Raw genomic sequence first — 22,621 nt, 5'->3', positions numbered from 1 at the left:
CTCCTTGACAACCTGTTTTCTTCACATGACTCAATGATACAACAGCCTTTTAGCTCGATCCCCACAGAGTTGACGTAACTAAACGCTGTCTGCATCACAGGAGCTGCCGAGGAATAATGGGCTAGCTAATCGACTGCAACAAATTCCGGTCAACCGCTCCAGCCGACTTAAGCATTCACTTCTTGCCGGAACCAGGGGAGGTGAGGTGGGGGTGGGGGGTATGCAGGAGGGAGGGGATGCACAAAACCCTCCCGCTGCCCTAATGATCACTCAGGAGTCGCATCGAGGAATTCCATTCAGCGTTTTGCAGGTCAGTTTACAAACAGCGAGCATCTAAGGCTGCATCATGCATGTCAATGATGTCAGAAGTGGAGACAGAAAAAGAGAGGTGGGTAACGTTGAAATTAATATTGCATTAGCCTGATGGTAATGTGTTGCAGGCAGAAAGGACTAGCTGTTTTATGGAAGAAATACTGTAGGTGGGTACTCGGTTTTCTTGATATAAACATATTGTAGTGCATTACTTGTTCACGAAGGGTGATTAATCATTTAATTATTTTGCCTCTTAAAACTTCACTGGTCCGAAAAGCATAATATGGTAATTATGCAAAAAGCCTGAGTGTTTATGCAGTGCTAAACCATGGTTAATCTACCAGCTGAACGTGGTTAAGACATAATATGGATGGACAGGGAGTGACATGTGCCAATACTAAAAGCAGAAACACTGCAAAGCCACTTCACTATCGTACAACCATCATGTGTCCATGCAAGGCTGAGGTCTGACGTGGGGTTGAAATGGTACATAATGTGCTACTCTTACCCCACAAACTATGTGTTCCAAACACCTGTTATGGTAGGTTCCTCAACAAAAGAAATGAGAAATGAGGGCGGCACGGTAGCACAGCGGTTAGCACAATTGCCTCACAGCTCCAGGGTCCCAGGTTCGATTCCCGGCCTGGGTCACTGGCCGTGCGGAGTCTGCACGTTTTCCCCGTGTCTGCGTGGGTTTCCTCCGGGTGCTCCGGTTTCCTCCCACAGTCCAAAGATGTGCAGGTTAGGTGGATTGGCCATGCTAAATTGCCCTTAGTGTCCAAAATTGCCCTTGGCGTTGGGTGGGGTTACTGGGTTATGGGGAGAGGGTGGAGGTGTGGCCCTGGGTTGGGTGCTCGTTCCAAGAGCCTGTGCAGACTCGATGGGCCGAATGGCCCCCTTCTGTACTGTAAATTCTATGATGTTTAAATGCTGGAAGCATGCCATGGTTATGGGAATGGAATTCCTCGATGCGACTCCTGAGTGATCATGGTTAGGCCAGCATTAGAATGAGGTCATAGATAATGGTTTATTAAGGTCACTGTTCATCACTGGGAATGTCACATTTTGGGGATCCGGAAGCAAGAGTATGTCCTGACATGCAAACATGCAACCAATGAACACTCAGAATAGGACACAGCCAATGGGCAGTCAGGACACTCAGAGGTGGCATCACCACAAGGGGGTATGTCATAAACACTATAAAAGGGATGAGGCACTCACACCCTGACTCTTTCCACAGACAGACATCTAGAGAGTTAGACAGTGTTGATCAGCAGCATCACACCCCAGCACGTGGCTTAGAGCAAGCTGGTACAGTTAGACTGAGTTACTACAGTTAGATTAGCAGAGAGTCAAACTCATTTGAGAACTGTGTTAATAGTGCAATAAACACGTTGAACTCATTTCAGAGTCTGGAGCATCCTTTAGTTAAGACTGCATCAAGTAGCAGCCTGTGTTATCTGAAGCAGTATAACACAACAGAGTGCGGATTCGTGTTGGCAACAACAGGACCAAGCCCGAGGCAGGTGGACTAAGGGACCACAGACCCGTGTCTCCTGTCAGATCAGAATAACAATCGAACCTCAAACGGTTCCTGCTCCACACCTCCCAGTGCCACACCAGGCCTCCCGGAAAGTCAAAATGTTACTCGTATTGTCAGAAATTTAAAAATGGAGACAATTTTTTTTATTATGCATGCTGACACATTCGAGAAGAAGGAAAGACTGTTGTTTTTATTCGGTGCCTCAAAATCATCCCCGAGTGCTTCACGTGCAATTAATGTTTTTGTCTGAAATGTTAACCTGTCCTGCCTGTTGATTTGCCTCATGCTTTTACATAAAATTTTCTGAATTTTCATACTTGGGTTTGTAACGTCTTTTGAGCTGTTGACAACCCTCGGGAGACTCACGGGCACGACCCCATTGATCTCCACGTAGGGCTCGCGGAATATGAGCGAATGGGCGGCGGCCTTTCAACTGGGGCTCATGAAATCAAGCCTTAAAAGCCGGCCCAGACTGGGACTGGCATGATTGGCAGCCCCGATTGGCACCTACGTGTTGCACGGCGTGTTGTGGCCTTTTGTTTTGCTTAGAAATAACCTGACATCTGAATCACCTTCTCGGGACGCCTGAAGCTTTTACACTGAGGGTGAGGAAAAGCTACGGCTGTGATTCTGGATGTCCGGACCGCACTTTAATTCCTCTGCGCAAAAGCGAGGTCGGAGAGAGTTTTAAAATGCTGCCTTTTGGAAGGCCGGGGCCTTTGAGGCAGGCGTGGGAAATTGGGTCCAGTATGCCGAACGGATGCGATATTTCTTCCAGGCAATGCTATTGATGGAGACGACTGGCAAAAGGAAATACTTCTGAACGCCTACTCCTTACCTACTTCCTATCTGGCAGTACCAGATTCGAAGACCTTTATGAGCTTGTAAAGCTTGTCGCAAACCATTACGACCCTAAATCATCAGTAATCGTGCAGAGGCACCGTTTCAACATGGGTTGGTGAACCCAGGGGGAATCGGTCACTAAATTCCTGACATGCCTTCACAGTCATTGTGACAGCAGGTCATCCCTCCCAGAGATGGTGTGAGATCGCCTAGTAAGTGAAATTAAAAACATGGTGACCCAATGGAAATTGTTGACGGTTGGATCTAAAAAGAGCCATAGAACAATCCCTCTCAAGTGAAAATTCAGAAAAGGGAGTCCAGGATATTCTAGGGCTCCATGGACTAGGATGTGCATAGCATTGGCCGCCCCCATTCTGGCAAGTAACACCTCCCTGTGGGACCCAATGACCACCTGAGCAACATCATGGTCAGACCCATTGGCCATGAAGCGCCGCAGCCCTGAGGGTCCAGGAAGAAGACGCGCAGCAGTGCTCGCTTGTGGTCGCAGGGACCGTGGGACCGGGCTTGTCAGAATTCACAGTGAACACGTCGCCCCGGTCGGGTGATACAACCACCCCAAGCCAGGGCTCAACATTTAGCCCAGCCCGATAAGGATGATTGCCTGAAACTAAGTTGCATTATGGCACCAAAAGCATCCCCCATCAAGATCACCATCCACGTGAACGGCCACCCTTTATAGATGGAAATAGATACAGAGGCTGCTGTCTCGGTCATTGAACAACACACTTACAGTAAAATAGGTTTGGGGATCCAGCAGCTGGGCCTGAGGGACACTAAGACATGGGTGGCGATGTATACCGGAGAACCATTAACCATCATTGGGACAACGATGACTCCGGTTACCCATGGACAATAATCACTTTGACTGATTAGTGGTGCAGGGGCCCGGACCCAGTCTTCTGGGCCGCGACTAGTTGCAGAGACTCAACCTAGATTGGCAACAGATCTTTAGAATGAGTACAAGTGGATTGTATGAGGTCCTGGGATAACACTTGGAAATCTGCCAAGACGGCTTCGGGAGGATTAAGGGGGTCATGGCTAAAGTTTACATTGACCCAGAAGCCAAGTATCGCAGGGCCCGCCCAAATCCATACGCCCTGCTGTCGAAGGTGGATGATGAGCTGAGCTGGCCGGAGAACTTAGGGATTATTCGGCCGATCCAATTCACGGAATGGGCAGCACCAGTGGTCCCAGTGCTGAAGCCGCTTGCGTGCCAGCTAGAAAATGGCGGTCAACAGGGACGCGGACACAATGCCCCATGTGGAAGACCAACATGTGAAGCTGATTGGAGGCCATTCTTGCGACAAGCTGCAAGTGAGCCACAAGGACCTCCAATTGGAATTGAACAGTGTCCAGAAAATGCGTAACTATTAACACCCACAGTGGATTGTATGAGTAAACCAGGCTCCCATTTGGGAGAATCATCCACCTGTGCAATTGTCCAGCGGGTTATGGAGGGCGTTATTCAGGAACTCCACAGGGTGGTGGTCTACCTAAACAACGCGTTGATTACAGGAGCCTCTGAGAAGGAACATCTACACAACCTAGAAGATGTCCTCTGCCATTTCTTGGAAGTAGATGTCTGCCTGAAAAGGGGTAATTGCGTCTTTCAGGCGAGACAGTCCATATACCTGGATACCAGGCCAACAGGATGGGTTGCACCCACTGGAATGAAAGTCCGAGCTATTAAGCCAGCCCCAAGGCCAGAGAATGCGACAGAGTTAAGGTCATCCCTGGGGATGGTTAACTATTATGGAAAATCTATTCCAAATCTGGCAACCATACTTGCATCGCTACATGTGTTCTTAAAGAAGCACCAGAAATGGGCATGGAAGGCGCCACTAGAGGAGGCATTTGCCAAAGTAAAGCGATGACTATTATCATTCAGGGTCTAAACGGCTCATAATTATGTGTGATGTCTCCCCATATGGCATCGGGGTGGTGCCCCATTGGTGGGAAGATGGGACAGAGCAGCCGGTAGCCTGTGTTTCAGGAACCTTAGCTGACGCAGAGCGCAGGCACGCCCAACTTGAAAAAGGATGGACTGGCTGTAACCTTTGCAATTAAACAGCTTCATCAGTATGTCTGTGGACACCACTTTGCAATTGTCACGGGCGACAAGCCCTTACTCGGCCTTTCAGAGGAGACAAAGTGATACTGCTGATAGCTTCGGCCAGGATCTAGCTGTCGGCATTGCTGTTGGCAGCGGATGAATACTTTTGAGTATCACCCAAGTCCTCAGATTGCGCACATGGATGTTCTTAGCCAGCTCAAACTCCTAATCGCTCGCCTCCCAGCCAGTAGCGGACATAGCTGTTAGATTTCTGGAAATGTTGCCTGACATGGCTTCACAAATTCATGTGTGGACTCAAAGGCTCCCTACGTTGGCAAAATTGCACCACATCGTCCTAAATTGAGGGGGGGGGGGGTGGTATTGGGGAAAGTGCCTGAAGAACTGCGAACATTCACTACCAAGCAGCAGGAGTTTAGTGTAAAGCACGGCATTCTCCTGCGGGGAGCCCGTGTGATCGTCCCGAGGAAAGGCCGCAAAACCATTCTGCAGGACTTGCACAGTGAACGTCTGGGGGTTTCCAAAATGAAGATGCTGACCAGGAGCTAGTGAGGTGGCCAGGGTGGAGATGTTGAGAGGCTGGTGTGTCGTGCCAAGAACATCAAAAGCTCCCGGCATCAGCCTTGCTCCATCCATGAGAGTGACATGGGAGCCCTTGGGTGGGTTTACATACCGACTCTGCCAGGCGCATCCTGGTGCCCATGTTTCTGCTGTTGATCGGTGCCCACTCAAAGTGGATGGATGTATACACACCCACCACCTTTCAAGCCACCATAGAGAAGCTACGCCAATCATTCAGCACCCACGTTATCCACGTTCTTGTCACAATAACGACACCCCCTTCACAAGTGAGGAATTTCTGGAGTTTATGCAGGTAAAGCACAATTGAACCACCACATATCACCTTCAAGAGCGGAATGCCAAAACAAACCATGGGGTCAGTTGAAATGAACGGGCACGCCTTTTGTTTAACCATCGGACCACGCCATATGTGACTACCAGGGTTGCGCCAGCAGACTTACTGATAGACCGACAGCTCCGAACACATCTGAGCTTGACATTTCGCAAACTTGATGGGAAGGGGGAGAAGAAACACGACCTCCAGGACAGAGGGTTTAATCCATGGAATGTGATATACGTCCGAAACTTTGGGGACAGTGCTCGGTGGATCCTGGGGACTATAGTGTAGAAAACAGGACCAGTCTCCTAGACGGTCAAAACCAGAGAGCGCACTGTACTTAAGCAAGTGGATCATCTCAAAGGCAGAGAGCCTGCACCAGAGGCAGCCCCACCAGATGGATCAGTCCCTCGTCGCTGTTGCCCACCATCCGTGAGCCAGGGAACACAACTCTCCAAGGGCACAGGTCTATATGAGATGGAAGACTCTGCATCAGATACAGAGACGGAATCCTCCACACTCTCGGATGACAGTATGGTCAGGGATGGACCTCTAGCAGGACCTCCCCAATGGTCAGTGCGGAAATAAGCTCCCCGCCGCGTTATACACGCCCCGGCCCAGCTCCACGGCCTTTTGGAAGACCAGCCGGAAGCAAACCAACAAAGTAGACCTCCTCTGCAACCAACAATAGAAGGGCCTATTGACTTCGGGGGGTGCGGAGTGGAAGGGATGTAATAACCCTCACAAGATCCACAGGGCCGACCCGATTGATCTCCCCAATGGGCTGGTGGAATATAAGCACCCCACTGATGGGAGGAGGCCTATCAGTTGGGGTTTATGAAATAAACCCTTAAAAGCCGGCCCGACTTGGGACCGGCTTGCTCGGTAGTCCCAGTTAGATAGAACAGTACAGCACAGAACAGGCCCTTCGGCCCTCGATGTTGTGCCGAGCAATGATCACCCTACTCAAACCCACATATCCACCCTATACCCGTAACCCAACAACCCACCCTTAACATTACTTTTTAGGACACTACGGGCAATTTAGCATGGCCAATCCACCTAACCCGCACCTCTTTGGACTGTGGGAGGAAACCGGAGCACCCGGAGGAAACCCACGCACACACGGGGAGGACGTGCAGACTCCGCACAGACAGTGACCCAGCCGGGAATCGAACCTGGAACCCTGGAGCTGTGAAGCATTTATGCTAACCACCATGCTACCGTGCTGCCGACTATGTGCTGTACACTTTGTTGTGGCCTATTCCTTTGGTTAGAATTGAACCTGCATTTGAATACACTTCTCATAACTCCTGAAGCTTTTAGAAGCGCATTCTGCCTGTGTCCAATTTGAAGCTATCTTGATCGAGGTGGCAATAGCAACAAGAAAGTTATTTGCACTGAAGTTATTCCTTGCAGGTAAATGTAATGGAAGAATCCAGGACTAACGGCGTGTACAATCAGAATGAGAAATGTAATGTGCAAACAATGTCAACATTGTCCGTTAATGTCGCCTGGAGGTAGGCTCTTGAATATGGCTGTCAGCAAATACAGAAATGTGACAAAATAGTTACTAAGAGGTTTCTGCAATTGCTTGCTAAATCTCTCCAGAGGTCTGTAATCTTTCACGAATGAAATCAGAGGGCAACAGGTTGCCGAGTGATTTTCGTCCTCGGAGATTGCTGAAGCACAACTTTAGCATTCTAATTCTTTCACTGGACTGGCGCACCTTTCTTAATATAGAAGCAGGTTGAAACTTGCCTGAGTGTTTTGCTGTTGGCGCTGATTGATTCTCCCGCAGAAGGCTCAACGTAAACAGGTTGGCCTCCCTTCAACGATACCACTTGGTTCCGTTAGTTGGCACGGTCACCAGAACCGAAGGAAAAGACTGACATGCCTCTCTCAAATTTTGAATGACCAGTTAAATATTTATAAGCCGTGCGTTAAGCCCAAAAGTGACCGGGCTCGAAGCATTCAATTCCGGCTTTGGTTGACTGTCTGTGCGGGGTCTGCACGTTCTCCCCGTGGTCTGCGTGGGTTTCTTCCAGGTGCTCCGGTTTCCTCCCAGAGTCTAAAGATGTGCAGGTTAGGTAGATTGGCAAGACTAAATTTCCCCTCAGTGTCCAAAAGGTTAGGTATGGTTGGGGGGGGGGGGGGGGGGGGGGGGGGGGATAGGGTGAGTGTGTAGGCCTCGGTAGGGTCCTCTTTAGGAGGGTTGGTGCAGACTCAATGGGCCAAATGGCCTCTTCTGCACTGTAAGAATTCTATGCTTCTATGATAGCTAAAGAAGCACTTTCTCAAGAGGACTATGTACTGGGTGTCAAGACCAATAATACAGAATATTTGGATTAAATGCTAGATGGGCGGCACGGTAGCACAGTGGTTAGCACTGTTGCTTCACAGCCCCAGGATCCTAGGTCCGATTCCCAGCTTGGGTCACTGACTGTGCGGAATCTGCACGTTCTCCCACCGTCTGCATGGGTTTCATAATTTTGACATTCCCAAGATCAAGCCTGAGGCAGACGAATTGAAATCAACCAGCTGATATCAAATAATTTTGAATAGAAATCTTCCTGGTCCCTGCATCTCAATGATACACCAAGCTATCCGGGAAATGAACGTGTCATTTGTCCTTTTATAAAATTAAAATGAAAACTAAAAATAGTGCATATTGACACATGTAAGGAGAGAAAAAGACTGATAATTGAGTAAGTGACTCAAACAGTTCCAAGTGCTTCGTGAATGGCTTTGAAGCAGGAATTTTAGCATACTGTGGTCATGCCTGTTGTAATGGTGTTGGTTATCTGTTAAGTTAGTTTTTATTAACTACTTGTGATGATATACATGTACAGGAAGCATCTATCTTCTGTCTTGGTTTCAACATGTCCACAAGACCATAAGACATAGGAGCCCATCAAGTCCGCTCCGCCATTTAATCATGGCTGATATGTTTCTCATCCCCATTCTCCTGCCTTCTCCCCATAACCCCTGATCCCCTTATTAATCAAGAACCTATCTATCTCTGTCTTAAAGACACTCAGTGGTTTGGCCTCCACAGCCTTCTGCGGCAAAGAGTTCCACAGATAGATAGATAGAGATAGAGAAATACAGCACAGAACAGGCCCTTCGGCCCACGATGTTGCGCCGAACTTTTGTCCTAGGTTAATCATAGAATTTTGGACAATTTTTCATGGCCAATCCACCCAACCTGCACATCTTTGGACTGTGGGAGGAAACCGGAGTACCCGGAGGAAACCCACGCACACACGGGGAGGATGTGCAGACTCCACACAGACAGTGACCCAAGTCGAAATCGAACTTGGGACCCTGGAGCTGTGAAGCAATTGTGCTATCCACAATGCTACCGTGCTGCCCTTAAGAAGTTAACCTACACTCCCTTATTCTACCCTAATCCAAGTACCTATCCAATAGCCGTTTGAAGGTCCATAAATTTTCCGACTCAACTACTACCACAGGCAGTGCATTCCATGCCCCCACTACTCTCTGGGTAAAGAACCTACCTCTGACATCCCCTCTATATCTTCCACCATTTATCTTAAATTTATGTCCCCTTGTAATGGTGTGTTCCACCCGGGGAAAAAGTCTCTGACTATCTACTCTATCTATTCCCCTGATCATCTTATAAACCTCTATCAAGTCGCCCCTCATCCTTCTCCGTTCCAATGAGAAAAGGCCCAGCACCCTCAATCTTTCCTCGTATGACCTACTCTCCATTCCAGGCAACATCCTGGTAAATCTCCTCTGCACCTTTTCCAAAGCTTCCACATCCTTCCTAAAATGAGGTGACCAGAACTGCACACAGTACTCCAAATGTGGCCTGACCAAGGTTTTGTACAGCTGCATCATCACCTCACGGCTCTTAAATTCAATCCCTCTGCTAATGAACGCTAGCACACCATAGGCCTTCTTCACAGCTCTATCCACTTGAGTGGCAACTTTCAAAGAACAATGAACATAGACCCCAAGATCTCTCTGCTCCTCCACATTGCCAAGAACCCTACCATTAACCCTGTATTCCGCATTCAGATTTGTCCTTCCAAAATGGACAACCTCACACTTGTCAGGGTTAAACTCCATCTGCCACTTCTCAGCCCAGCTCTGCATTCTATCTATGTCTCTTTGAAGCCGACAACAGCCCTCCTCACTATCCACAACTCCACCAATCTTCGTATCATCTGCAAATTTACTGACCCACCCTTCAACTCCCTCATCCAAGTCGTTAATGAAAATCACAAACAGCAGAGGACCCAGAACTGATCCCTGAGGTACGCCACTGATAACTGGGCTCCAGGCTGAATATTTGCCATCCACCACCACTCTCTGTCTTCTATCGGTTAGCCAGTTTGTTATCCAACTGGCCAAATTTCCCACTATCCCATGCCTCCTTACTTTCTGCATAAGCCTACCATGGGGAACCTTATCAAATGCCTTACTAAAATTCATGTACACTACATCCACTGCTTTACCTTCATCCACATGCTTGGTCACCTCCTCAAAGAATTCAATAAGACTTGTAAGGCAAGACCTACCCCTCACAAATCCGTGCTGACTATCCCTAATCAAGCAATGCCTTTCCAGATGCTCAGAAATCCTATCCCTCAGTACCCTTTCCATTACTTTGCCTACCACCGAAGTAAGACTAACTGGCCTGTAATTCCCAGGGTTATCCCTATTCCCTTTTTTGAACAGGGGCACGACATTCGCCACTCTCCAATCCTCTGGTACCACCCCTGTTGACAGCGAGGACGAAAAGATCATTGCCAACGGCTCTGCAATTTCATTTCTTGCTTCCCATAGAATCCTTGGATATATCCCGTCAGTCCCGGGGAACTTGTCTATCCTCAAGTTTTTCAAAACGCGCAACACATCTTCCTTCCTGACAAGTATCTCCTCAAGCTTATCAGTCTGCTTCACGCTGTCCTCTCCAACAATATGGCCCCTCTCATTTGTAAATACTGAAGAAAAATACTTGTTCAAGACCTCTCCTATCTCTTCAGACTCAATACACAATCTCCCGCTACTGTCCTTAATCGGACCTACTCTCACTCTAGTCATTCTCATATTTCTCACGTATGTGTAAAAGGCCTTGGGGTTTTCCTTGATCCTACCCGCCAAAGATTTTTCATGCCCTCTCTTAGCTCTCCTAATCCCTTTCTTCAGTTCCCTCCTGGCTATCTTGTATCCCTCCAGCGCCCTGTCTGAACCTTGTTTCTTCAGCCTTACATAAGTCTCCTTCTTCCTCTTAACAAGACATTCAACCTCTCTTGTCAACCATGGTTCCCTCACTCGACCATCTCTTCCCTGCCTGACAGGGACATACATATCAAAGACACGCAGTACCTGATCCTTGAACAAGTTCCACATTTCACTTGTGTCCTTCCCTGACAGCCTATGTTCCCAACTTCTGCACTTCAATTCTTGTCTGACAGCATTGTATTTACCCTTCCCCCAATTATAAACCTTGCCCTGTTGCTCGCACCTATCCCTCTCCATTACTAAAGTGAAAGTCACAGAATTGTGGTCACTACCTCCAAAATGCTCCCCCACTAACAAATCTATCACCTGCCCTGGTTCATTACCAAGTACTAAATCCAATATGGCCTCCCCTCTGGTCGGACAATCTACATACTGACTGATTCACCACCTGTGTGAAGATATTCCTCCTCATCTCTGATATAAAGGATCGCTCCTTTAGTCTGAGATTGTGTCCCCTGCTTCTAGGTTTTCCTATAAGTGGAAACATCCTCTGCACGTCCACTTTATCCAGGCCTCGCAGTATCCTGTAAGTTTCAATAAGATCCCCCCTCATCCTTCTAAACTCCAACGCATACAGACCCAGAATCCTCAACCATTCCCCATACAACAAGCTCTTCATTCCAGGGATCATTCTTGTGAATCTCCTCTGGACCCTTTCCAAGGCCAGCACATCCTTCCTTAGATACGGGGCCCAAAACTGCTCACAATACTCCAAATGTTGTTGCCGCCCCACGCCATGCTAGTCCTAACTCTGGGTCATGTGCGTCTTACATCACCACATGGGTGATCCTGCGCTCAGACCCAAGTTAAGCATGTATATACCAGACCCGTCTACTACGATGCCATCACAGATCGGTCGTCCAAGCGAAGGCTTCCATTTTGGGCCACTTACTTCGTTGACAGTGGCCTCTCATTTAAGGTCTGAAATCTTGAAGTTGGTGCAGGCTGTGGTGGGGAAGTGCGGGAGATATTGCGACTGTTATGGAGTTCGGGTAACACTTCTGCAGTTTGGGCACAGACTGTTTGATTGATTTGTGCCCATCCCATGCCCGAAAAGCAGACCAGTTCATACCAATTACTACCCTATTACCTTACATGTAATCTTACTGTTCCCTATCTTAGCTCGTGTAAATGGTCTAATTAGAGGGGGCACTGTTCAGGGAAATAATGAGAAATTGATGCGGAGAAAACAAAGAGGTTTAAGTGGTATTTGGACTTAGGTTTACCGTGTCAAAAATTAGGTTCATTTTGTGTAAAGAATTAGTAACGACAGTGCAAATCAATGATTCAGTGATAATTGCTGGCGGCCCGATAGGTCAAAAGCTTCTTTTGTTCGTGATTTCGGATTGCAAACTCAAAGAAACGTTTCCTTTCATCGTTTTATATGAGGGGTGGGATTAAGGGAGGTAGGGGGGGTATCTCAGTCAGAGGCTCCCATTGCTCTCACACCGTTCTGGAGAGAAGCTAATCTGCTTGTGATTTCCCTCGTGGTCTAAGGACGCTGGCTTCCTAACCCAATTCCGAATTTAAAGTCTGGATCAATCCAAATACTCATCCCTAAAACCTTGTAATAATTGGCCCCAGGTTATAGCCACACAGTAAGCGCAGTCTTTATCCAACTTTTCTTCAGTGAATACACTTTTCATCACGGGCCCTGCATTGCTGATTCCCCATGACAACCAGCACACAAGACAATCAAATGGTGCTGGGCGAAAGGTTGCACAACCAGGTATTGGAGTGGCAATAGGAGCTGGGTCTTTTGTCCAAATTACGAGAAAGATTTCTGCAGAAAGACACAATGAACTGAAATGACTTTCTCTGCTGTAACATTTGTCAATTCTTCCACTGTAAATTCCTCTTTGACAGGTCGTAAAACTGGAGATTCAAGGCGCGATTCAATGGCCTCGACGCGCCCAAATTCGTGTCGGGACGTGGCCTCTCGCGAGATTCACGGCGCTCGAAACGCCGTGAGCTGGATCTCGCTCTCGCTGTGCGTGATCCGGATCAGCATGTTTAAATGAGCCTTTAGGCTGTGTCTGGGCGACCTTGCCAGAGCGCCGTTTAGTCCTTGTCCGCACAAACGTGGACCAGTCATAATGGCACCTGGGGTCGGGCATTGGTGACCTCCGGGTGGTTGGGCATTGGGCACATTGGCACTCCTTCTGGCACCCTGGCACTCCTACTGGCACCCAGCCACCTTAGCGCTGCCATTCATGCACCTTAGTCTTGCCACCCGAGCACCCTGGCAGTGACATCCAATGCAGTGCCAAGGTTCCCAGATACCAAGTTGGCACTGACAAGGTTCAGGGCCCGAGTGGGCCATTCCCATGAAAGGGGAGTTGAGGGGGGTATAAAGATTGGGAGGGGTGGATGGAAGGAGCCTCATAAAGGTTTTGGGGATGAAGGGGGGTCCTGAAAGGGGGTCAAAAAGGGAGGTGGGGATATCTGAAAGCCGGGACCCTCGCGGTTGGTGGACTGGAGAATCCTGCCCAACGTATTGGCCAATACCGGTCTGGATCGCACCCAAAAGGTCAGCGGTAAACACTTCACCAAACTCACCAAACTCACCCAAAATGAACTTGGAACTGATTCTCCTGAAAGGGAATAAAGTCCCATAGCGAGCGCGTGTAGCCGCGTGTTTCCCAGCATTCATAGTTCCGGGAAACATATGGGTCTTCATTGCAACTTGCATTGAATAAGGGGCCTGCACTGGGAATGTGCAGTCAAGGCCACACACAGCCCCACTTTGTACAGTGGGGAGCTCCACTCGCTGGAACTCCCCAGTATAGCGAGGGACCAGTACACCAGAGCTCCAAACCGGTGAATTGTGAGAAATGTGGAGCTTGCCTTATCTTAGAGTCCTTCTTTGTAGGCCAGGGTTGGTAGGAGATGCTAACCCAAGCCGCCCGCAGCCCCGCCACCAGAGGGGGTCTTTTCATGGCACGAGCTGCCGGATTTTAGTGACTTTTCATTCACTAACGTAGAGAAAAGCTTTGGGATATTTAAATAGCTTTTCACCACGTTAATGAATGTGTGTGAGTGCGGTAAGTGGATAGAATGGGTAGGGAGAGTAGGGTGCCATTTGCAAAGGGTGTCATGGTGGGTAGTATGGCAAGGTGGGTAGGGTACTAGATGTCACAACGGGTGGAGTGGCAGCATGGTAGGGTGCAAGAGTGGACAGGGTTGCAGAGTGATGGGTAGCAGGGTGGGTGGGATGGCATGGTGATAGGTATCGTGGCATGGGTGGGTAGGTGAGGTCAGGTCAGATCAGGCTGGGGGGAATTCAGAGGGTTCTGGGCAGTCGGAGAATCGGGCGGTGAGGGAGCTAGCGGGTCAGAGGAGAGTCGGAGGGTCATGGGGAAGTCAGAGGTGGTCAGGGACAGCTGGGGTATCTCTGGGGTACAGCTATCTAGAGACTGGAAGATCTGGGCTATTATGACTCAGATGTTAGAGCACTGTCAAATGAGTCACAACTGGACAGTGCAAAGACTGTGCAACAGGATTGTAAATGTAAACAAAAGAATTATGAATGGAACTCAAAAATTATACCCTGATCCAATATTCCCTTATCGTTTAACACATTTCCTCTAAAGATTGTCGTGACTCAATTCCATGGGAGATGTCTATGCAACAACATGTTCAATCATCCTTTCTTTTTATAGCTGAAACTCCCACTTCATACATCTCATTCCAAGCACTGTTCACTGGTTCTTTCTAGATCCAGTTCCCATTCTTGGAGATTGAATCCGCTCGTCCATTTTTCTCTCCTGTTCTTATTGATTCTACGCCGGGCAATCAGTTTCAGTTCCAGCAGCCCAGTGCCAACTCTGGTCAGACGTATTTCTGAAGGTACCATCGTGTGGTACAGATGATTAAGAAGGCAAATGGAGTTTTGTTCTTCATTGCTAGAGGGATGGAGTTTAAGACGAGGGAGGTTATGCTGAAATTGTTTAAGGTGTTAGTGAGGCCACACCTGGAGTATTGTGTTCAGTTTTGTTCTCCTTACCTGAGAAAGGACGTACTGGCACTGGAGGGTGTGCAGATGTTTATCTGTAGTCATATTATGGGCATAAATAATTTCCGATAACTTTAATATTATACTTACATTGTACTCCAATACTAGTTTAAACTACTGCCCCATTTGAAGGGAAAAAGGTAGAACTCATCCAATCACTTACCTGCACCCAAAGTAATGTCTCTGGCTGATGGATACACAGGCAGAAAAATTGGGACAAATTCTGATCGAAGAACTAATTTTCTTCCTGGACACTTGGTGCCATCTCCAAAACAAAATTCCAAGCTGTGGGCCTCACTGACAAGGACAGCATTGATTACTCATCTCCAGCTATCCTGGCACGTTAATGATAGCCTTTTGATAGAGGAAGTCAGTGGACGGAGGGGCTGGTTTAGCACACTGGGCTAAACAGATGGCTTGTAATGCAAAACAATGCAGAACGATGCCAGCGGCGCGGGTTCAATTCCCGTACCAGCCTCCCCGAACAGGCGCCGGAATGTGGCGACTAGGGGCTTTTCATTGTAACTTCATTGTGATAAGAAGCGATTATTATTATTATTATTCTTGAACGGCGGCAGTATTGGCAAGAAATTCTGAAAGATCAACGTCAAATGCATCCATTAGCTCTCAGGTCGTCAAGTCTGGCCTAAGAGTCGGCATGTCCCTTGCACCTGACGACCAGCATCCCAGAGCTTTAAAAGGGGTAGTGACAGTGGATGCATTGGATTTGATCTTGCAAAATCCCCTTGATTCTAGGGCAATCCCAATGGATTTGAAGATTTGCAAACATAACCTTGCTATTTAAGAAAGGAGAAAATGGAAAATTATTGACTAGTTCACCTGATATTGGTTGCAAGAGTAACACTAGAATCCACTGTTAGTTACACGGTCGCAAGGAACTTTAAAAATCCTAAACCGACGAAGCAGAGCCAACACAGATTGGTGCAGAGGAAATTATGTTGCCGAATCTGTTTTTGTGGCTGTCAACAATAGGGGAGAAAAGAGGAAGTCAGTGGATGGAGTGAATTTGGATTTTCAATTTTAAAAAAATTGATAAAGTGTCACACAAGACACTGTTGTACAGAATGGGTTTGGGGGGGGGGGAATATATTTGCATGTACCAAGGACTGGTCAATGGACAAGAAATGCCACCTGCTCCTTCAGGTGCCATGTCCCAAGAGGGTATTGACAACTCGCCTATGATTATGCTTGAACAAGTACTGCAGTGGTGTGCCACTGCCTTCTATAGTGTGGCTGACCAGGAAATACTCCCCCTCTCGTTGCCTGCCATCAGATGTGTTGGAAGGATTTGCAGGTCGATAACCAACCTGTGTGGCAACATTAAAAGTATATATCTTTATCTGTATTTTCAATTTATCCACAGCAACACTTGACGTTTAATATTTACAGCACGCGTGGTTTTTGTTACATGTTGATATTGTCTGTTTCGGTGTGTCCTCCTCCCCCACCTTCACTTCTCACCCCCTCCGTCGGCCCCTCCTTGGTATCCCCCTTTTTCATTCAGGGTATACTGTCCACTGGCTCCTATTGTCCCCTTTCCTCCCCCCTTCCCTTTATGTTTTCTGCTGCCTGCCTTGTAGGTTTGGGAGGGGGTGGGGGTTGGGGCCTTCCGCCCCCCTTCTCCCCCTCCCCCCATGCCTCTCCCTGTAGTTCTCTAGTTCTCATGGGTTCCCTCCTCTCTTTCTACCTCCCCCTCTCCCTCAAGAGTTGTGTATTCCTGCCTGTCTTCTCCCATATCTCACTTTTCCGCTGTTGGCTTCAAACAGGTCCTGGGACAGGCCGACAAATTGTCCCCATGTTTTGAGGAAACCTTTCTCCGACTTTTGGATGGTGTATTTGATCTTCTCCAAATGGAGTAAATAAGGCATAAACGCCAGATATACGCACCTTCTGTCACCATCAACTCCCGAAGTGGGACTTCAACTCAGAGGTGAGGGTTCTGCACGCTGCACCACAAGGCCACTCAGTTGACGGAGAGCAGAGAGTAGGAATAAATGGGTCACATTTGAGTAGGTATCATTAAACCAGAACCACCACCACCTTTGAAAACGTATCTTTAATTGACTCATCCAAATGCCCTTCTCCGGAATTGTGAAGATGATGAGCTCAGAGTGCTAAACAGGAAGCCACCAGATTACTGGGTAGATAGATAAAGCTAAAAAATAAAGTCAGCAAAATATTTCTTGCTGTGGTTTTCTAAAAATGATTCATTTACCCATTAACATTCTGCAAAATAAGCTTGTCACTTTGTTATAACGTTCTCACTCCAGCGTGGATCATGTCACGATACCTCCAGGTATAAGTGTGACCAGAGTTGGTGTACCCTGAATGTTAGACTTCTGCTTTTATAGTTTTGATCATTTTACTCCCAGCTCCTCCAGCATGCCTGAAGGTAAACATACCGGGCGGGATTCTCTGATCCTGAGGCTAAGTGTTGACGCTGTCGTAAACGCCGCCGCATTTCTCGACAGCGTCAACATGGCCTCAGGAGCAGCGCTTCTGACCCCTACAGGGGGCCAGTCCGGCACTGGAGAGACCCACGCCGCTCCAGCTGCCGATCCCGGCGTCGGATGGGCGCCGCAGGACTGCGCATGCACAGTGGCACCCTTCTCTGCGCCGGCCCCGACGCAACATGGCTTAGGCTACAGGGGCCGGCGCGGAACAAAAGAGGCCCCCAGCCCGAGAGGCCAGCCCGCCGATCGGAAGGCCCCGATCGCGGGCCAGGCCATAGCGGAGGCCCCCTTGAGGTCGGACCCCCCCTCCCCCACACCGGGCTGCCCCCAGGTGCATGCAGGCCGAGATCCCGCCGGGTAAGAGCACTCGTGGACGGGGCTGGCGGGACTCGAATATTTTGCGTGGCCGCTCGGCCCATCCTGGGTGGAGAATTGCCGGGGGGCGGGGGGGGGTCGCGTAGAGTGGCCCCCGACCGGCGCCGGGCCAACCGCGCCGGCGCCAATGACGGCGATTCTCCGCTCTCTGGAGAATCGGCAGAAAGGCGTCGCGCGATTCGCGCCCGTCCCGGTGATTCTCTGGCCCGGTCGGGCTGAGAGAATCACGCCCACCATGTGTGGTACTCAGCAATAGAGATAAGGAAACTTTCTGATGATCTCTGGTTTGTGCTCATTTGACTGATTTTAAGTAGGGTGCTGCAAAGTCTTTGTTCAGAGAGCAAGGAAGGGAAAAAGTAATTCAAGTTCTCTCTCTTTTTGATGCAGATGATTGATGCTGTTCCTGATTGGGAAGTCAAGTTCCCATAGTCAAGTTTCAAATAAACTTCATATGGAGAAGGCAGGAGAATGGGATGAGAAAATATCAGCCATGATTGAATGGTGGAGCAGACTCAATGGGCCGAGTGGCCTAATTCTGCTCCTATGTCTTATGGTCTTATTAATAATCAATCACTTGTTGGAATAGATAGAATTGCCGTTCCTCCAAGATGATCATGTTGTCTCCAGGAGACAGCCCAGGAGAAAAACCAGAGAGGCAATAAAACATTATTGAACATGAAAGGCAGAGAATTTCAGAGTCAAGGAGCATTCCCTCGGGCGCCCAAGGGTTTGGCAACGGGAAGGTGTCGGCCAGTGTGGATGGAGGAAGTTAGGCACCCAATGCGAGGAGTGTGGCGTTGGGACAGTTGGAGGCAGGGGATCACATGATAGGAGCAGGAGTCGGCCATCTGGCCCTTCGAGCCTGCTCCGCCATTCAATGAGATCACGACTGATCTTTTGTGGACTCAGCTCCACTTTCCTGCCTCAACACCATAACCGTTAATCCTTTTATTCTTCAAAAAACTATCTTTATTTTGAATCTTGAAACCTGACTATTTAAATATGAACAAATAAAAATGGTTGGGGAGGTGATGTCTTGCAGCTGTAGCATGTGGATATGTGAGCTATCCTCCTCAACACATCTACATCCCACCAGAGCAGGTGGCGAAATTGAACGCAATCGAAAATCTGGAATTAAAAGTCTAATGATGACCATGAAACCATTGTCGATTGTCGTAAAAACCCATCTGGTTCACTGATGTCCTTTAGGGCAGGAAATCTGCCGTCCTTACCTGGTCTGGCCTACATGTGACTCCAGACCCACAGCAATGTGGCTGACTCTTAAAATGCCACTCAGTTCGAGGGCAATTAGGGATGGGCAACAAATGCAGGCCTTGCCTGCAACGCCCACATTCCTTCAAAGGATTTTTAACGAGTGCGAGTCTACAACTTGAGGAACTGTGGCTCAGAGTTGATGAGTCGGTGTCCGAACTTTGGACATTGCTTAGGGGGACAGTTACCGGTACATCTTGTTCCAGGAGGCAATCACACCCAATAGGCTAGTTAATTCAGATTTGCACCATGGTCAGGAATAGGAGAATGCGACTGGAAGAGAGGTTTGTGGTGAATGTGATTCACACTATATATAGTTGCCAATATCGCTCAATGTATATATGTTCGTTATCTACCCGTTGTAAGATCAATACTGTATATAGTTGCCAATATAACTCCGTGTATATATGTTCACTATCCACCATTGTAAGTGCAGTTGCACTATCCGACCACCAGGGGGAGTCGCTCTGGGAGTACGCGAGAGCTTGTACTGGGCTCCTCCCTTGGCTCCGCCCAGGACTCCTCCCCCTGGGACCGATGTATAAAGATCAGTGCCTTAGAGCCAGCCTGCAGTCCATCTGGAGTTCAACGACAAATAGGCTGGCTCTGTTGTAAGTGTATTAAAGCCTCTGTTCAGATCCAACTATATGTGTTCGCTGAATTGATGGTTCCATCAAGGTTAATATGGGAATGCAGGAGGTTTCAATTTAGGAACCTCGGTCCTTGACATTGTCTAAAAGGTTTGAGGTTTGTGAGAGCCAAGACTGCAGGGAGAATGGCCAAACTGACCACGCTATCGTGATGTGGGGGCCATTCAAGTAGAGGGAGTTGAAAGGAACACAGCGATAGTGGGGGACGGTATAGTTACAATGATAGACACAGTGCAGCTGAGAACGTGAGCCACAATGGCTGTGTTGTCTATCTGGCGCCAGGGTTAAAGACATCACCGCAGGGTTGGAGATGAACCCGGAGTGGGAGGTTAAGGATCAAGTTGTTGTGGTCCACGGGGCTACTAATGACATAGATAGGAATAAGAAATAGTTTCTGATAAGGTGGCATGGGTAACTAGGGGCTAAATTAAAAAGCAGAACCACAAGGGTAATAATGACCTGAGCCACATGTAAAATCAGAAAGTAAGATCAGAGAATTGAAAGCATAGCTCCAAGGTTGATGAGAGATGTTTTCCCTCATGGGGAAATCTTGAACTCGGGGGCCAAGTTTGTGTCTCCTATTTAAGACGGACTCCCTCCCAACTAAGGGGCGGAAATCCCGCTTTTGCCAATTAACACATGCCAGAGTGTAAAATGGCAGCAGAGCTAGTTGGGGGCTCCGAAAACTTCGGGCTGATGTGCTGACCATCTACAGCTTTGTTCGCGAATTAATCAAGGCTGGCTCAAGGTCACTTACATAAACAACAAAAGAGAACAGAAACAAGACCTTAGGTCCTGGGAAATTGTGAAAACAATCCCTTCACTATAAGTTATTATCCAACAGTCATTAAACCTGTTCTCAGTGCGCACAATAAGACTGAAACTAATTTTTGAAAGATGGCAAGCAATACGTTTCGTCCAATTTGTTACTTAAATAGAAAACAAAAACCTTCATATAGCGCCTCTCAGAACCTCAGCAATCTCCTTGCCTCAGTTTAAGTTCTTGTTGAACATTATCTAGCAGCTGTTGTGCTACTGCAGCACGTTCGTCATGGTCACGGCCCCAAGTATTGTCAGAAGTATTAAGCACCGCCACCCCTCACTGATTCGGGAACTGTATGTTCTGGGTGAACAACCAAACAAATATAGGAGTGGGTACACCAAGATCAAACCCATAATAGCTTTATAAACCTGGGCTCATCCATCTGCAGCCGATATGCTAACTTGCACCAAGTCCCACCCTTTGGCCTCCATTGATTACTGGTCCAGCAACAATACCTCACTCTTGTAATTCACGTTCCTATGTTCTAATCCCACCATGGCCTTAATTGGCCCTCCTTAGATACAAAGATACATAGAAGATAGGAGCAGAAGGAGGCCTTTTGGCCCTTCGAGCCTGCTTCGCCATTCATCATGATCATGGCTGATCATCCAACTCAATAGCCTAATCCTGCTTTCTCCCCATAACCTTCGATCCCATTCTCCCCAAGTGCTATATCCAGCCGCCTCTTGAATATATTCAAAGTTTTACCATCAACTACTTCCTGTGGTAATGAATTCCATGGGCTCACCGCTCTTTGAAGAGGTGTCTCCTTATCTCTGTCCAAAATGGTTTACCCTGAATCCTCAGACTGTGACCCCTGGTTCTGGACACACCTATCATCCCTGCATCTATCCTGTCTAGTCCTGTTAGAATTTTATAAGTCCCCACTCACTCTTCTGAACTCCAACGAGAACAATCCCAACCTAGTCAATCTCTCCTCATATGACAGTCCCACCATCCCTGGAATCAGGCTGGTAAGCCTTCGTTGCACTCCCTCGAGAGCAAGAACATCCTTCCTCAGAGAAGGAGACCAAAACTGCTCACAATACTCCAAGTGTTGCCTCACCAAGGCCCTGTACAATTGCAGCAACACATCCCTACTTCTGTACTCGAAACCTCTCGCAATAAAGGCCGACATACCATTAGCCTTCTTTACCGCCTGCTGCACCTGCATGCTTACCTTCAGCGAATGGTGCACAAGGACACCCAGGTCCCGCTGCACACACTCCTCTCCCAATTTACAACCATTCAGGTAGTAATCTGCCTTCCTGTTTTTGCTTCCAAAATCAATAACCTCACACTTATCCAAATTACACTGCATCTGCCATTGATTTGCCCACTCACCCAACCTGTCCAGATCTTGCTGTAGGATCCCTGCATCCTCGTCACAATTCACCCTTCCACCTAATTTGGTATCATCTGCAAACTTTGAGATGTTACATTTTGTTCCTTCATCCAAATCATTAATATATATTGTGAATAGCTGGCACCCAGCACCGATCCCTGTGGTACCCCACTGGTTACTGCCTGCCAATTTGAAAAGGACCCATTAATCCCTACTCTTTGTTTCCTCTCTGCCAACCAGTTTTCTATCCACCTCAATACATTTCCCCCAATCCCATGCGCTTTAATTTTTCACAATAATCTCTTATGCGGGACTTTGTCAAATGCCTCTGAAAGTCCAAATATACCACATCGACTGGCTCCCCCTTGTCGACTGTACTGTTTACCTCTTCAAAGAATTCCAACAGATTTATCATGCATGATTTTCCCTTCATAAATCCATGCTGACTCTGACTGATCTGCCACTGCTTTCTAAATGTTCCGCTATAAAGTCCTTGATAATGGATTCAAGCATTTTCCCCACTACCGATGTTAGGCTTACTGGTCTATAATTCGCTGCTTTCTCTCTACCTCCCTTTTTGAATATTGGAGTGACGTGAGCTACCCTCCAATCTGCAGGGGCAGTTCCAGAGTCTATAGAATCCCGGAAGCTGACCAACAATGCATCCACTATTTCCAGAGCCACCTCCTTAAGCAATCTGGG

At 48.0% G+C, this 22,621-nt stretch overlaps 1 protein-coding gene across 3 annotated transcripts in view; it reads left to right on the top strand.

Annotated features, from left to right (window-relative positions):
* Positions 1 to 256: 256 nt before the first annotated feature.
* Positions 257 to 22,621, top strand: part of LOC119956143 (cardiac-enriched FHL2-interacting protein) — a 141,189-nt gene continuing 118,824 nt past the window's right edge. The window contains exon 1 of one of the 3 annotated variants that reach the window (XM_038783054.1): positions 257 to 310. The gene's annotated coding sequence lies outside the window, so the exon portion shown is untranslated. Of the gene's footprint in view, positions 389 to 22,621 lie in introns of all 3 variants that reach the window. The other 2 variants (XM_038783053.1, XM_038783052.1) reach the window with 2 other exon arrangements.

Source organism: Scyliorhinus canicula, chromosome 22, assembly GCF_902713615.1.
Source record: "Scyliorhinus canicula chromosome 22, sScyCan1.1, whole genome shotgun sequence".
In the NCBI taxonomy this organism is placed as follows: Eukaryota; Metazoa; Chordata; class Chondrichthyes; order Carcharhiniformes; family Scyliorhinidae; genus Scyliorhinus; species Scyliorhinus canicula.
Note: the sequence above shows the minus strand (reverse complement) of the source record. Positions and strands in the feature narration are given on the sequence as shown.